At 40.9% G+C, this 16,195-nt stretch overlaps 1 protein-coding gene across 3 annotated transcripts in view; it reads left to right on the top strand.

Annotated features, from left to right (window-relative positions):
• Positions 1-16,195, top strand: part of LOC133470382 (cadherin-12-like) — a 132,879-nt gene that overhangs the window by 10,253 nt on the left and 106,431 nt on the right. The window contains exon 1 of one of the 3 annotated variants that reach the window (XR_009785968.1): positions 5,752-5,965. The exons of the other annotated variants lie outside the window; for them this stretch is intronic. The gene's annotated coding sequence lies outside the window, so the exon portion shown is untranslated. Of the gene's footprint in view, positions 1-5,751; positions 5,966-16,195 lie in introns of those variants that run through there. 3 annotated transcript variants of the gene reach the window in all.

Below are 16,195 nucleotides of genomic sequence, written 5' to 3'. Positions count from 1 at the left end.
TGGAAATGTTTAATGTGTGATGTAAAGGACAAGTTTCCATTGGTTATACACTGAAGAGATTATGGAAGATCTTAACATATAAACAAGTCAAAAATCACTCTTAATTGGACAGTTAAATTCAGTCTGCAAATGGAGGTTTTAAATGTTTAATTTTGGTTGCTCCGCTATGCAGCGTTGAGAGCACACTGAGGGGACGTCTATAAATAATCTAAATGACCACAAAGCGGACATATGTGGTTTTTTTTGTGTGCATTTCAATGGGTCAGCACTAATGTGCGAAAAAGCCTCATTGATTCACCCGACGATGATGTTGTTTTCCTCGGAGCGTTCCCCTCCACCTGAGTGGAGGCGCACTTGGGCATGCGGCGGCACGGCGCGCTATCGACCCAGCGAGACGGAGCCATTACAGAAAAGACTAATTCTTAATCTTGGATATTGCTTTCTCATTACTCTGCCTCCCTCTTGCCTCTGGCGTGATAACTGCTTGATTAGGGCACTTATGCCGCCGGGGAGCCCGAAAGAGCGCACCTTTTAATATTAGCCGGCTGACTGATGGCCGTGCCGCCGCTTCAGGCTAATAACACAAAAGCGGGCACCCGCTTGATTGCCAGCACTGATGGCCCTTGGGTGACGCGGCTGCCTTCAGCATCCTGGAATATTAATCAATAGGTGCAAGTAATTAATTTAACACAACTGCACCAATGTGGAAACTCAATGCCTGTTATTGGTTTAAAAAATAATAATAATATCCTTTAAAAAAAGGCTTAATCATTTGTCAACAGCCATCTAGGATCTTCAACATCCAGATTTTAATTATAAGTATCGATAAGATGGTCAAACGGATACGACTCGACATAAAAAAAAAACCTCACTAATGATTTGACGACATAATCATCATAACAAATTAGATTTTTCCATTGTCAATTTTAATAAATAATGGTTCAATCTAGAGTAGAACAGGTCGCACCACTACAGGAAATTGGTTGTTTGAATTAAATTAAAGGACATATTTATTATTGTTCATGTTGCCCATTTGACATTTTTAGAAATTAGTAGTTGGATTGAAATAAAAATAGATGGAAAACTGTATGACAATATACAAATCACAAACCTTAAATATTTAAAATCAGGAATGAAAAAAAAACTTGACCTCCATGTCGGATCCTCCAGATCTAGAACTTAGTAATTATTGATTATTAATTCAAATTAATAGGCTCCAACCTAAACAACCTGATTGATTGACAACAACATAATCATCAGCAAAGGGGATTGTCCATTTTTTATTTAAATTAATCATTTGTATTGGTAGCACCAACATGGAAAAATAGGGAGAATATATAATTTTTGCATTTTATTAATTATGATAACATTCTATTAAAATAAAATATGTTTTTAAATATATTACCTAACTGGATTCTCACCCAAATTTCATTGAAAATAATTACGATTTTGGCCATTATACTCTACATTATTACAAAATGTTCTATTCAAATAAAAAATAGCCATTTTTAAATTTTATAAATTAGACATTTTGTTAAAGTAAAAATGCATTTTTTTCAAATATATTAAACTGTGGAGTCTCACCCAAATGCCAATAAAATGGCCCATTATGCATGATTAAACATTTTTTATTAAAATGGGTGGGGGAAAAAAATCTTTTTTTTGTACTGTATTATTATTTTTTTATTATTAACGTATAAATATTCCATGAATCCATTAAACCAATCCAGATTGCAAAATGAAAGACACGAGACAAAAAGCTGCGTAGCAAATGGGCTGGACCAGATGTGTAAAAGGGAAAAACAATCAAAGCAAAGAGACGACAATCAAAGTCAGACTCATGCCGACGTCGTCCATATCAAGACGGGAGTGCTTTTTGTTTACTCGAGAGTGTGTCGGAAGAAAACCCGGATGAGTCACGAGTGGCGTGGGCGGCCACAACGCCGCTAAACCGGCAGTTGTGCCGAGCTCTCTCACCGGGGAGACTCCGGAGATAAAATGAACATCTGACAACTTACGAGAAAAGCCAATTCCGACATTTTTCTCATCCTGAGTCGCTGTTGAATTTTGAGTCAGAAAACATCACGCTGAAATGAAATGAAAGATGTTGCACAACAAGCGGGCTTCCATGTAGTGAACACGGAGCCAATGGGGCCTCGGGGCCAAACACGTTTGTTTATTAACATGTTATTACACTGCGATGCACCGTAATGTTACGTTGATGGGATTGTACAAGCGGCAAGCACAGGAAGACATTAGCATAGCATAATGTGATGATCATAACCGCAGAACATTTTGGACTCCCCCCTTTTACAAAGATAACGAGGCAGCGGAAAATGTGTCTTTTGTCTGCCATGATAGAAGGAAAAAAAAGAACGTGGAAATGTTTAAAGATGGCGGGGGTAACTTTGAGTGGCTTTCCCAGGTGCATTCACCCCATCTGAACCCACCTCTCCTTTTCTTATTCCGCCTCCAATGCCTCAACGGGAGAATTTGCTTGTTTTCTTTTTTTTTTTCTTTTTTTGAAGGGGGGGGGGGGGGGGGCTCACTGACGCTGCAAAAGATGTTTAATGAATTCATTTCCGAAGCGCTTGGTCAGAATTGGTTCAAACCAGGATGCTTTGTCTGTTACATCTGAGCCTTGGAGGAGCTCTCCTGTTCTATTAAAGTCAATATAACTTCTCATAACCTATAATTAAAATATATAAGTAAGAACGTGACATCCGGCGCACATAATGTGAAATCTATGAGAATTTAACAGCATACAACAATTTTCAATTGCCGGCCGGGACCTCGACGACACGGCCGGCGCAATTCGGCAGACGCAATCGCGACCGCAATAACCGTGAATGTACACACACTACACGGGCGGTTCTGACCCGCTAAGGTGGATCCATTACAGAAGCGAGGCCGCGGTCCACATTCATCCTGACTGACAGTATGCCGTCTCTGCTGATAGTGCCGACCGCCCATGTCCTGTCACCTTCACCCTTTTGCTCATGAAATGCGCTGTGTTTTTTTTTAGGTTATTTTACTAAGGTGATACATATTTAAAACTACTGCAATAATGTCTTTATACGCATGTGTCTTAAGTTGGACATCAGTCACTACAGTGTCCAGCAAATCAAAAGCGCTTTTCTTCTACAGGCATCATGTAAAAGTCCTACATCAGTCACTACAGTAAAAAGCTATACCAAAACCACTTCCCCTGTATGTGCGATTATCCATGAGTCTGAATGAATTAGACATCAGTCACTACAGTGGACAACTATTCCAAATAGTGCATCAGTCACCACAGTGTTCAGCTGACAAAAAGCTGTCAGTCAGTCACTATAGTGTACTGTGATTTAAAACCCTTTTTTTCTATATGCACAATTTCAAAGTTATGCATCAGTGACTACAGTGCCCAGCTAATTAAAAGCTGCTTTCTTCGATATGCATGAAGTCAAAGTCCGAGATCAGTCACTACAGTAAACAGCTATTCCAAAAGCTGTTTTCCTCTATATACAGTACATGCGTCTTAATAAGTTGCACATCAGTGACCACATGGTCAAGCTATTCAAATGTACTGTTTTCCCCATATGTATCATCCCGGCTTCCACATTCATCGAGCGGACCTCGACATGGAATCATCGGGGAAAACAAAGGGCGGCGGGATATGCCTCTATATCAACGAAAAATGGTGTACGGACGTCACGGAGCTCAGCACACACAGCAGCCCACATTTGGAGTCGGTGTTTTTGAACTGTAAACCATTCGACTCGCCACGTGAGTTCGCATCATTTATACTGGCTGGAGTATACATTCCGCCTCAAGCTAACACGAACACCGCATTGCTAACGCTCGCCGAACAAGTCAACGAAATTGAAAAAAAACACCCGGACTCATCCCTCATTATTCTCGGGGACTTTAACAAAGCTAAACTCAACCACAAACTCCCTAAATACAAGCAGCACATCGACTGTCCTACCAGGGAAAATAATATTTTAGACCACTGCTACACTACGGTAAAAAACGCATACCGTGCTATACCTCGTGCAGCCCTGGGCTCGTCTGATCACTGCTTAATTCACTTAATACCGACGTACAGGCAAGAACTTAAATGCGCGAAGCCTACAGTGAAAACAGTGAAAAAGTGGAACAATGAAGCAAAGATGGAACTTCAAAGCTGTTTCGACTGCACAGACTGGAGTGTCTTTGAAAATTCAGCTGACAGCCTGGATGAATATACGGACACTGTTACATCCTATATCAGTTTCTGTGAAGATCTGTGTGTACCAACAAAATCATTTCGCACATTCAACAACAACAAGCCGTGGTTCACTGCTAAACTTAAGCAACTTCGCCAAGCTAAGGAGGATGCATATCAGAGCGGGGACACAGGCCCTCTATAATCGAGCTAGAAATCAGCTGACTAAAGAAATTAACATTGCAAAGAGGAACTATGCAGCAAAGTTGGAAAAACAGTTTAGCGCAAACGACTCTAAATCAGTCTGGCATGCATTCCAATCGCTGACAAATTACAAGCGACGATCCCCGCAAGCTGAGAACAATAGCACACTAGTCAATGACTTGAATACCTTCTACTGCAGATTTGAAAAGGACAGTTTCACACCCCACACCCAGCCGGCCGCACCCCCGACTACAATCACACCTCTGACTTCTGCGTTAACCATCCATGAACAGGATGTGAGACGCATCTTCAAACAACAAAAGATTAACAAAGCGGTAGGCCCAGACCATGTGTCCCCATCCTGCCTCAAAGTCTGCGTGGACCAGCTCGCTCCAGTCTTCACTCAGATCTTCAATAGATCTCTGGAACTGTGCGGAGTTCCATCCTGTTTCAAACACTCCACCATCATTCCAGTCCCCAAGAAACCTGCAATCTCGGGTCTAAATGACTACAGGCCTGTCGCTTTGACATCTGTGGTCATGAAGTCCTTTGAACGTCTCGTGCTGGACCACCTCAAGAGTGTCACAGGTCCCCTGCTGGACCCCCTGCAGTTTGCCTACCAAGCGAACAGGTCTGCGGATGATGCAGTCAACATGGGACTGCACTTCATCCTAGAACACCTCGACAGTGCAGGGACCTACGCGAGGATCGTGTTCGTGGACTTCAGCTCAGCGTTCAACACCATCATCCCTGAACTCCTTTCATCCAAGCTTCTCCAGCTCAGCGTCTCACCTGCCATCTGCCAGTGGATTTACAGCTTTCTGACGGGCAGGACACAGCAGGTGAGGCTGGGGGAGGCCACCTCATCCACATGCACTATCAGCACTGGGGCGCCCCAAGGTTGTGTCCTCTCTCCGCTGCTCTTCTCTCTCTACACGAACGACTGCACCTCAGCGCACCCGACTGTCAAACTCCTGAAGTTTGCAGATGACACCACTGTCATCGGCCTCATCAAGGACGGTGACGAGTCTGCATATCGACAGGAAGCGGAGCGGCTGGAGCTGTGGTGCGGCCGACACAACCTGGAGCTGGACAGGCTCAAGACTGTAGAGATGATCGTGGACTTCAGGAGGCATCCTTCGCCACAGCTGCCCCTCACGTTGTCCAGCTGCCTTGTGTCAACTGTCGAGACCTTCAAGTTCCTGGGAATTACAGTCTCTCAGGACCTGAAGTGGGCGACCAACATCAACTCCGTCCTCTAAAAGGCCCAGCAGAGGATGTACTTCCTGCGGCTTCTGAGAAATCACGGCCTGCCACCGGAGCTGCTGAGACAGTTCTACACAGCGGTCATCGAATCAGTCCTGTGTTCTTCCATCACAGTCTGGTTTGGTGCTGCTACAAAAAAGGACAAACTCCGACTGCAACGGACAATCAAAACTGCTGAAAGGATTGTCGGTACCCCCCTACCTACCATTGAGGACTTGCACGCTGTCAGAACTAAGACAAGGGCGTGCAAAATCCTCTCGGACCCTCCGCACCCCGGTCACCAGCTCTTCCAGCTCCTTCCCTCAGGTAGGCGCTACCGATCAATGCAAACTAGAACTAGTAGACATTCCAACAGCTTCTTCCCTCTTGCGATCAACTTCTTAAACACCCAACCTACAATTGCATTACAACATGCTGGCAATTTTTTGACTTGAGTTCGTTGTCACATTTCTGTGGGGCCAATTATGTATTACTCGTGCACTCACTGGAGTTGTCTCGCCATGCTGCACTATTTGCATATACTGGCCACTCATGCCAGAGTAGCATCTGCTCCATTTGCACACTGATTGAGGAGTATCTGTAACATTTGCACAACCAACATTGTCCCAGATTATCGCACTACTTGTCACTTTAAACCGCATACACTCCTTGAAGTCTCAGCGCCCCTTGCACAATGGTCATTGCACCGGACTATTGCAATATTAGTCATTCGAACTGCTCTAAGTGCTAGAGGACTCTGCATCTTTTTGCACAATTGTCCAAAAAAAATAAATAAAAAATGTACCGGCATTACCAGATAACTAGCAACCCTTTACTGCTCAGTGACTGTTTTTTTTTGTCAATGTCTTTCTGTCTCCAAAGTGTTCTGTAAATTGACTGTCTGTTGTCGTACTAGAGCGGCTCCAACTACCGGAGACAAATTCCTTGTGTGTTTTTGGACATACTTGGCAAATAAAGATGATTCTGATTCTGATCATGTCAAATTTGCATCTCAGTCACTACAGTGGATGCTTGTGTCTCATCCCATACATTGCCACGCACTTGAATAGACAGATTTTAGTTTGAGGACGTTTTTTTTTTTTTTGCCTTAATGTTGCGTGGCAGTGTGAGCAATTAGACACTAGGTAGTGCCTGATGTGGGATTTTGACATGAAGGATCATGCAGCATATCATAGAAGAACACAACTTTTGAATGGCGCACCACTGTAGTGACTGATGTTGAACTTGATATCATGTATGCAGCACAAGAAAACAGTTTTTCAAAATATGCCCACTGTAGTGACTGATGCAAAACTGACATCACACGTACAGAAGAAAGCAGCTTTTGAATAGTCCAACCCAGCCACTTTATTAGGTACACCTGTGTAGTCTAATGAAGTCTAATACAAAACAATGTATTTACTAATAGCAATACTTTTTCACTTTTGTATTATTATTTGGTCCACTGCATCATATTGAGAAAAGTGTCTAATATGGTGATCCTCTCCAAAAAAGCACATCAGTCCATTATTCATCATTTGCACATTTGCCCTCCAGGAGTTATTAATTATTAAGAAAAAAATAATAATGACACAAACACAGCACATTTCCTCCACTGGTTGAAAATGGATGGAGAGTGACTGTGCTTATAAAAAGTGCTGGAATATTCTCCATTTCATGTACACTACTGAGGCCATTTGAGCCTATAAATAATTAACCAGACCTCTGGGCAACACACTGATTCACATTATTTATTCTAAATGCTTATTGGACCACAGCGGACGCGCCCTCAAATATCATCAGCGTCAACAATGTGCACTAGAAACTCCTGTGGAGTTGTGCCGGAAAGCTGTGTAATATTAATATTAGGCATATTACACACGACTGTTGATGAGCGTTTATGTCAGGTGCATTTAAACGGAACTTTCCGAAGAAATGGAGAAATGGAACATACTCGCATGCTCATCACTCAACTTACAACATGTTAGCACTTTGATTTACAGTATAGATACAGTAATAACCCTCATAGAGGTTTGATTTGGTTAATTTTGAAGCATAATACTCAGATTTAAAGTTACATTAGTTTCATAAATGTGGGCTGAAATCACCTCGATGGGATCAGAACGACATGGTTACAATGTATTCTGGTCCTGCACATAAATATTTGTTATATTGTAAAATATATATAAACTCAAATGGAATTTTAAGTTTAAATTTAAGTTGTATACGCCTTTAGACAAAAAAGGACAAAAATGAAAATTTAAATGAAATATCACACATATACCACAAAATAGTTACATTTACACAAAGCAAATGGTCCGTATGTCATATTTTTTTGGTCAACAGATTCAACAAAAATATGAACTTGAGCCAGCATTAAATTCTTATTCAGTGTTTTGTAAAATATTACAGGGCTTTAACTAATACTACAAATTGACAAAATAAAAATAATTTCAAATAAATACTGAAAACAAAAAACATTTAATACACATTTTTGTGTTCAACAAAATTATATAATGCAAAACATGACATAGAAAACATCACAGAAAAATTGTTCCGTTCACATCACTGCAACAAAAACTGATCATATTGGACTATTTTGTTACATTCGGACAAATATGATAAACTATAGACGTAATTATGGAGTACAAAACTATACTTTACTATAAGAGTTATGTTACTTGTCAATAAAAAAAAAATTGCAGGTAAAATATTTAATTTTAATGATAAAATAATCATTCAATAATTTATTCATTTATTGTTAATTTAATTAATTAAGACAAATATTTACCAAAAATATTGTACTTTGTCATTAATATTTTTTTCATTTTATTAATTACAAAAACATTTATTCAAGGAAACAAAATAGCTAATAAAGTTAGTTAAAATCAATAAGACAATTTTAATGCATCACATTCTAGAAAACGTAAGCTACATTAATGCAACAAACATTACAGGACTCTTGACAATGAAAATTCTCAGTGAGCCCTATTAAAGAATGGAGTGGGCCTTATGTGATTTAAAGCGTGAAAGTAACTTTTCAACTTTCGACAGTGTCAAGTTGAGAGTGTAAAAAATAAAATGCTGAGATCATTATTACAGTTTGATTGCATTTCAACACTTGACGACGCTCTGCTTAGATTTTTTCCGTATAAGAAATGCACGAAACATGACCCCGCATGGCCGCACTCTTTCCCCCCCCCCATCAATGTTTAATGTATTTGTTTTTTCTTATTGCATACACACACCTGATGTGGGCTTGAGATCCATGTGCGACGCCTCCACAAGCAAGCGCCAAAATGTTAATTGCGGCACTAAATCTTCTTTTATGTTGCGGCAACCGCACCAACTCTATGCTGAGACTGGAAAATATATTTAATTAGCCTCCAGTGGAGAGAAGACGAAAAAAAAAGGAAAAAAAAACTTCCCGTGGTTGTCAGTCTCTTATCGGCTACTTGAGGCGGCGCCGATGCGCAGAGGAGATTAAAACGTTGCTAAACAACCCAACGCCAGACGCTTGACGCCGATAAAAGTCTGCGCTCCAACTCGGTCGTATCTAAAACTCCCGACACTTCCTACTGAAATAACGACACAAAGAAATCAGCACACTGAGATAAAGCAGAGCAGATCTTTATTTTTATTGCCGCAAATGAATCCTATACGGAAGCTGACAGACTTCAGGCTCTTTATTTCTATTGTGCATGGTGCTGTTTATCATAAATAACTGCTGAGAGAAGCTATCGTAATAATTATATGACATGTGCATTGTGCCACAACATATGGTAGACCTTTTTTTTTTTTTTACTATATGGATTAATATTAGTAGTTTGGTTTATTTCTATTGTGCAAGGTGGCAGTTATGAATAAATGACGGGAGGAGGCGTCACATAATTACAGCATATGTTCACGTGCATGACCATGATTATTTCTGTGAGTTATATTTTTCTATTGTGCAAGGTGGTTGTTTTCATTCATGACGCAATCACAAATGTTTGACGTGCATTAACCTTTCTAACTTTGTGTCTTATTTTGAGTTCATTTCTATTGTGCAAGGTAGCGGTTATTAATAACTGTTGAGTAGCCATCACACGGTTAGGGTTAGAGGGTCTTTAATAATAATAAATTAATAAATTTAACAAATGGCAACTTTTCTATATGTTTACATGCGAGACCGGACATGCCATTGAACTTTTTTTTTTTTTACTTTTTTGATCATTTTGAGTATTTATGTTCATTTCTATTGTTAATGTGGTTGTTTTCATTCATGACGCAATCACATTAAACGTTTGACGTATATTAAGCGTGTAGTGGACTTTTGTAACTTTGTGTATTATTCCGAGTTCATTTCCATTGTGCAAGGTGGCAGTTATTATTTATAACTGGTGAGTAGCCATCACATAATTATATGTTTACATGCATGACCGGACATGCTCTTGACATGCTTTTTTTTTTTTTTTTTTTACTTTTTGGAATATTTTGAGTATTTATGTTAATTTCTATTGTGCAAGGTGATTATTATTATCCTTGATAAATGACAAGTGGAGCAAGCGCTTTTTGGGTGTTTTTTTTACTTTATGTATTTTTTTCAAGTCTTTTTTTTATTTCGGCTGTGCAAGGCGGCGGTCGTCATGAATAGGGGAGGAGCCACTGCATCAATTATATCACAAGCAAATTGTGCATGTGGACATGGTATGGATTTTTACTTTGGGTATTATTTAGAATTATTCTGCTTATTTTCCATTGTGCATGGTGGCACTAACCGTGAATTACTGGTAAGGGGAGCCATCGTATGAATGTACGTAGTACATTTGAGTGAGCATGCAGTGGCTTTTGGACTTATTTCTAATTTTTGCATTTATCTCTATTGTGCAAGTTGGTGTTTATCATAGCTAAGCGTCGAGAAAGGATGACAATGCGTGAAATGTCTACGTGCCAGAGGAGGGGAAGTGTGCTGAACTCGAGTACCAGCCAAATGTACTGGGCTCAAGCACAGTTCAAATGGCTTAGTGTGAGTACACAAATTAAGTAGGATGCACTTAAAGCTTGTAAATGAGGGCGGAACGGCATTTTGACAGGCTGACAAATGGCATCAATTGATTATCTTTTTCGATTAATGGCAAAGCTCAGAGGGAAATAAATATCAACTCCCCGAACAACAGGATTATTAAAATGTTTTTTTTTTTTTTTTTTTACAAAATCCAAATTGTCATGTTATAAAAACATTTTTTCCTCAAAGGATATTGTTGTTCTTGATATCTCACACAAGTTAGGCTTTGTTGCATTTTTGAAGGAACACAATAAGCCAATTTATTATGAGGACGGCTTTTCCAATTAAAAAGTACAAATGCTTGTGTTGTTACGCTGAGTCAATACGACAACTGCATTGATTTCCACATCCGCGCAGTAACAAATCATAAAGCAGGCTTATTTCCCTTTTCATTGTTGTGTTTCGTCTTTGCAGAAAGTCGGCTCGTAAACTCGCAGTCGTCCTGTTTTGCATCGCGTTTATAAAAGCCATGACATCACACAGGTCGCAAAAAAGCTCATCGGCCTCGCCGAGACGTCGCCGCCGCCTTGCACTCGTGTTCAATCTGCGGCATCTTTTCTCCCACCAATAAGTCAACACGATAAGCATTCTTTAGCTCAGATCGCATTCCCGAGAGAGCCAGAAAAGCGAGAGAGCAAGGCCGAGGAGCACGTCTCAATTCCGCCGCCGCTGCTCGCACACGCTGTGCCAGGAGCATCCTCCTGCCGGAGAAAAGGGACACTTCCCATTTGCATTTAGATGAGCACGGTAATAGAAAAAGCACAGTGATGAATCTGGCGCCCAAGATGAGGCTAATGTTGCTTGTATTTGGAATAAAAGTGCTGAATTAAACACTCTGGAGTGAATCGGAATGAAAGCGTGTGACTGGATGAGCAACACATGTGTTTCTAAACCGCTTTTAAACCACTTAGGTTTGAAATATCATCTATATCATTTCGAGTGAGGCATTTTATTTGTTTGTGGTTTCTTGGTACATGCCAGAGCAACAGGTGGCTCATCTGTTGCGTCTCCGTGGTTCAAATTTGGTTTGGCAATTGGAATAAATCTCTGGGACACATTTGATTTTGAAGAACAACTGGAAATTGTCTGAATTAGTTATCGCTTCAAGCCAAAATGGCAGACTTGCCCTGCCTTGAGACTTTATTATTTATCTACTCATGATAGCCATACCTACCAAATTTCATGTTGCTAAGTAAAACTGGTTTAGAACAACTCCTGAAAATGGCCAAAATAGGCCATGCCTTTTTGAGATGTTTACTCATGATAGCCATGCCAAGTAAAAATGGCTTCCGGGGCTGAATTTTCAAAACGTTTTGAACTAAAAGTGGCCAAAATTGCCCAAAGTGTCCACTTTAAACCAAAATGGCAGACTTCCTGTGCCTTGAGCTTCTTGAGCATTTTTTGCAGGTCTACTCATGATAGACTTGCCAACCAAATTTTATGATGCCAAGTATCACTGACTTTTGGGGTTACATTTTCAAAAATTCCCCAGGACGAACAAGAGTACGAACACATCTGCGAAACTTTGAGAGTGGGAAAGTCCTAAAAAAATTTCGATTTACTAGAAAAGCCTCTATATCCAATCAGAATCTGGAAGTCATTCAGGGAAAAGACACAAGTTAGCACATTCATTTCACTCGCGTTTCAAAGAATGGAAGACTTTGTTTGAATAACAAGAGCTTGTTTCATTATTCACAACCTTTGAACTTGCTGCTACACGCACACACACACACGCACACGGGTAAAGCTGAAAGTGGATGACTTGTCATTGTAGCTCCTCAACATCTGATTCGAACGGAGTGTGACACCTCGTCAGGGCGGCGGCTTGATTTTCTTCCACCGCTAAACAAGGTTTGGGATATATCGCTCGGCCCCTAAGCGCCCCCCCTCCCTCATACCTCCAGCAACCGCCCCCACCCCTCATATCTAATTTATCGCCATCTGCTCAGCTGGGCTGTAAATCCACACACCGACTGACTCGCTTGCCAGCGTTGTATCCGCTAACATTTAGCAACGTCTAATTAAGAGAAAAACGTGGAAGCGGCGATGCAGCAGCGTAATGGCGGTCATAATGGTCGTGATATATTGTGTGCGTGTGTTTGTGTTATTGCTGTGTGTGTGTGTTTGTGTGCGTGTTATTATTCAAAGGGGCTAATGAGAGGACGACAACAGCCGTAATGGTTGATGTGATTAAAGAGGCGACACGACATCCACTGTTTGCTAATAAAGGTTTTCAAGGTCAAGGGAACGCTGCAGAATTTGTCGCGTATGCTAACTGCCACACAGAAAGTTCTTTAGGGTTGTGGTTTTCAAACTTGGTTCTGGGGATCCCTGCGGGTCTGCAGAACAATTGGCAGTAAATTATGCCGTATCATTAAAAAAAAGTGCATACCTACATGTGAACTGGCGCCCCAATAAATAATAAAAAAAAAAAACATTGCATTACATTAGTTGCGGCCTGAAAAAGCTCTGAAATGATTGTGATGTATCATCAAATAAATCTGAAATCTGACACAATTTGACATTAAAGATGGCAAAGAACAACACCGAAATGGTAACCGTGTGGCAACGCTACATAAACTGTATATACAACAGCAACATTGTGAAAGCTACTTGTTTGAGTCAATAGTGGGTAGCTTTCTGTTCTGATGGGAATTTATTCGTGTTAACATTTGTTTTTTTCATCAATTGAAATTCTTTTGTTCTGCCCATTGTATAAAACGTATAAAAATGTTTTAATCAAAAGGACGTGCATTTTAGTACGAAAACGACAAAGCTGTTTCCATGGTTATTTACGTTTGACTTTCAGAACATCACAAGCAACTCATTTAGGTGACCATACACTGTTAATGCCTGAACATAATTAAACATGATTTATTTCAGGTCATGCAATATGTATCTACTTACAGCCCACAATCTTCCAATTTCTACAGCCACAAAATGACTAACCGTGCTGCAAAGCTATAAATCAATTATCTCTGAATAACTGTGAAGAGTGTCCATGGAATATTTATGTGCTTCGGTGTGATCTTCATCATTAATATACTGATGTCAATTTTGCATGAGCACCTGTTGTCTGCGTCAAACATAAAAAGAACCTTCACCGATGCCATTTGACATCTACACAGAGTCTATGTTGAATTTTTGTGAGTTTAAACTTTACATTTCCCTTCCTGGCAAATGTCAGCCGCTATCTTCCATGTTTACAAGCGCTCTTCTTGCCTACCGCCACTTTAATGACGCACGGCGACGGGGTCTGCAAATTCGAGCCACGGGCGTCTTTCCTTTGCTCAAACCTGAGCACCGGGGTTGATGACAGCAGGTGAACGGTGATTCCAGCCCGCCCCGCTGTCAGCCGCCGCCTCGGGGGTTTGCGAGTCAAGCTGGCAAGCTTTTATTGAATGCGCATTCACTCAGGCGGGATCAGTGGAAAACGGCGGGAACCGGCCATCACCTGCACCCATTATCAGTCCATTACATAGACACCTCCATGAGGGTTCCAACCACATGCTGGTGCTGTGAATGTAACCCCCGCTCAGGTTATGAGAGCATCCGACTCAGAGGGATGCAACACTTGGGTATCAGCTTTTAGACATTGTAGCCACTATCTGAGAAAAGTAAGAATCTGAGACAGAAATGGTAGGTAACGGAAAGGTACAGCCACCCTAGCCAAATGGGACGAGGAGAAAGATGGATGGACTGATTGATCGACTGAGTGGAACTTAATTCATTCTGAGACTGAACAGATGGATGGATGGATGGATGGATGGATGGATGGATGGATGGATGGATGGATGGATGGATGGATGGATGGATGGATGGATGGATGGATGGATAGATAGATAGATAGATAGATAGAGAGGAGTGCCTGATTGAAATGCAGATGACCGTATTTATCCATCTGGGTTAATTTGGGGTCTTGGAAAGAGAACAAAATGGGTCCCTTCAACCTCTTCACTCAAAGCAAAATTACTCTTTAAAAAGAGCTACATCACATTTTTTTCAAATCACAAAATGTATAATTATATTCAACAGAAGTGTCAAACCTCGGAGCGGCTTAGCAAAGGGTCAATTGTGTCATGTTTTTTATTTCGTATCAAGCCTCTTTTTAGATTGACCTTCTTGATCTCTATACTCATTTTAGACAACGTGTTCACATAGTATGAACTATATGCTACAACTGGCTTCCTGAATTTTCTCTGGCTTATTGAAAGGAGCTAACTGGCAGGCTGGCTTTTAAAGTGTTAACGTGTTTAGCAGCGTGTTCTCTCCCAAGGCTCTGACCTGAGCTATTTCTGATATCTGGCTCCAGGCTCGGCACGATGGATAACGTGGCTTGCACGTCTGCCTAAGAGTCAAAATATTCTGGTTTCAAATATTGGCTTTTGGTGTAAAACGAAAAATTATACAATTAGTTCTAAGTAGGAAGTACAGTGAAACCTCGGTTTAGGAACGATTCGGTTTATGAACATTTTTTTTTAAAAGAAAAATAACCTCCGGTTACACACTATTTTGGGTTTACGAACAGTCTTGGCATGGCCGTGGAAGGCTCAGAACTTTGTACTTTTTCCTCACATCGCATAAAACATGGTTGGCTCCGTGCTTCAGGTGTCTTTGTTTTTTGCCTAAAATGGCCGCCAACTTCCACAATGTAATGCAAAAGCTGCGCTGCATTGTGGGAGGTGGCGGCCATTTTGGGCTCGTAGTAACCACCGTGAACAGAAACATACTGTACCTGAAAAGGCTAAGACACTGCACAGCGATTTGCTAGCAAACTCAGTGTTATTTCATCTTCATAAATTGTGTTTCTATATTGGACAGTATTTACTTTTAACCGCACAACGATCAAAATAGGGTAAATGGTAAAATCTTTCTGCATCTGGAATGTATTAAGTGAAGTTCCATTCATTTTGATGGGAAAAGTTACCTCAGTTTGTGAATGTTTCGGTATGAGAACGGGGTCACGGAACAATTTAAATTCGTAACCTGAGGTCCCACTGTATAATATTATTGCCAGTAATATAGGAAACTTTCTCAACTCTCTCAAATCTGTTATTCAGGTTTGTCCCTTGCCCAAACTCCGCCTGAATAGCAGTTGGCTTCAGTTCACCTGTGACCCTGAAGAGGATAAGGGCTAGGAAATGGATACATTGTTGCGGATAGTCATATTCAAAAACAGCATTCCAGAGCCAACTTGAAAATTGTGTTAGCACGTCTTGACCGCACCGGCGTCCTCATAGCGTAAATAGCCTTGGCAGGAGACGCAGGCCGCCATATGTCACCATTAAAGAGCGTGTGTTTGTTGGCTCGCTCTTATAATGAACCTGATGAAAAGATGAAGACTTTCCAGGTCCTTGAACGTTATGGCATCCTCTCAACCAAGCTGGACCACCATTTATTTTGCTAATTATTCTCTGCACAACAAACATATCCCACGCCACACGATGGATGGACTTGAAATACTCGTCCAGGAGCTGGACGAAAATACGGCTCTTTCTCATGTGGTCCCG

The sequence above is a fragment of the Phyllopteryx taeniolatus genome, chromosome 20, assembly GCF_024500385.1.
Source record: "Phyllopteryx taeniolatus isolate TA_2022b chromosome 20, UOR_Ptae_1.2, whole genome shotgun sequence".
NCBI classification, from domain to species: Eukaryota; Metazoa; Chordata; class Actinopteri; order Syngnathiformes; family Syngnathidae; genus Phyllopteryx; species Phyllopteryx taeniolatus.
Note: the sequence above shows the minus strand (reverse complement) of the source record. Positions and strands in the feature narration are given on the sequence as shown.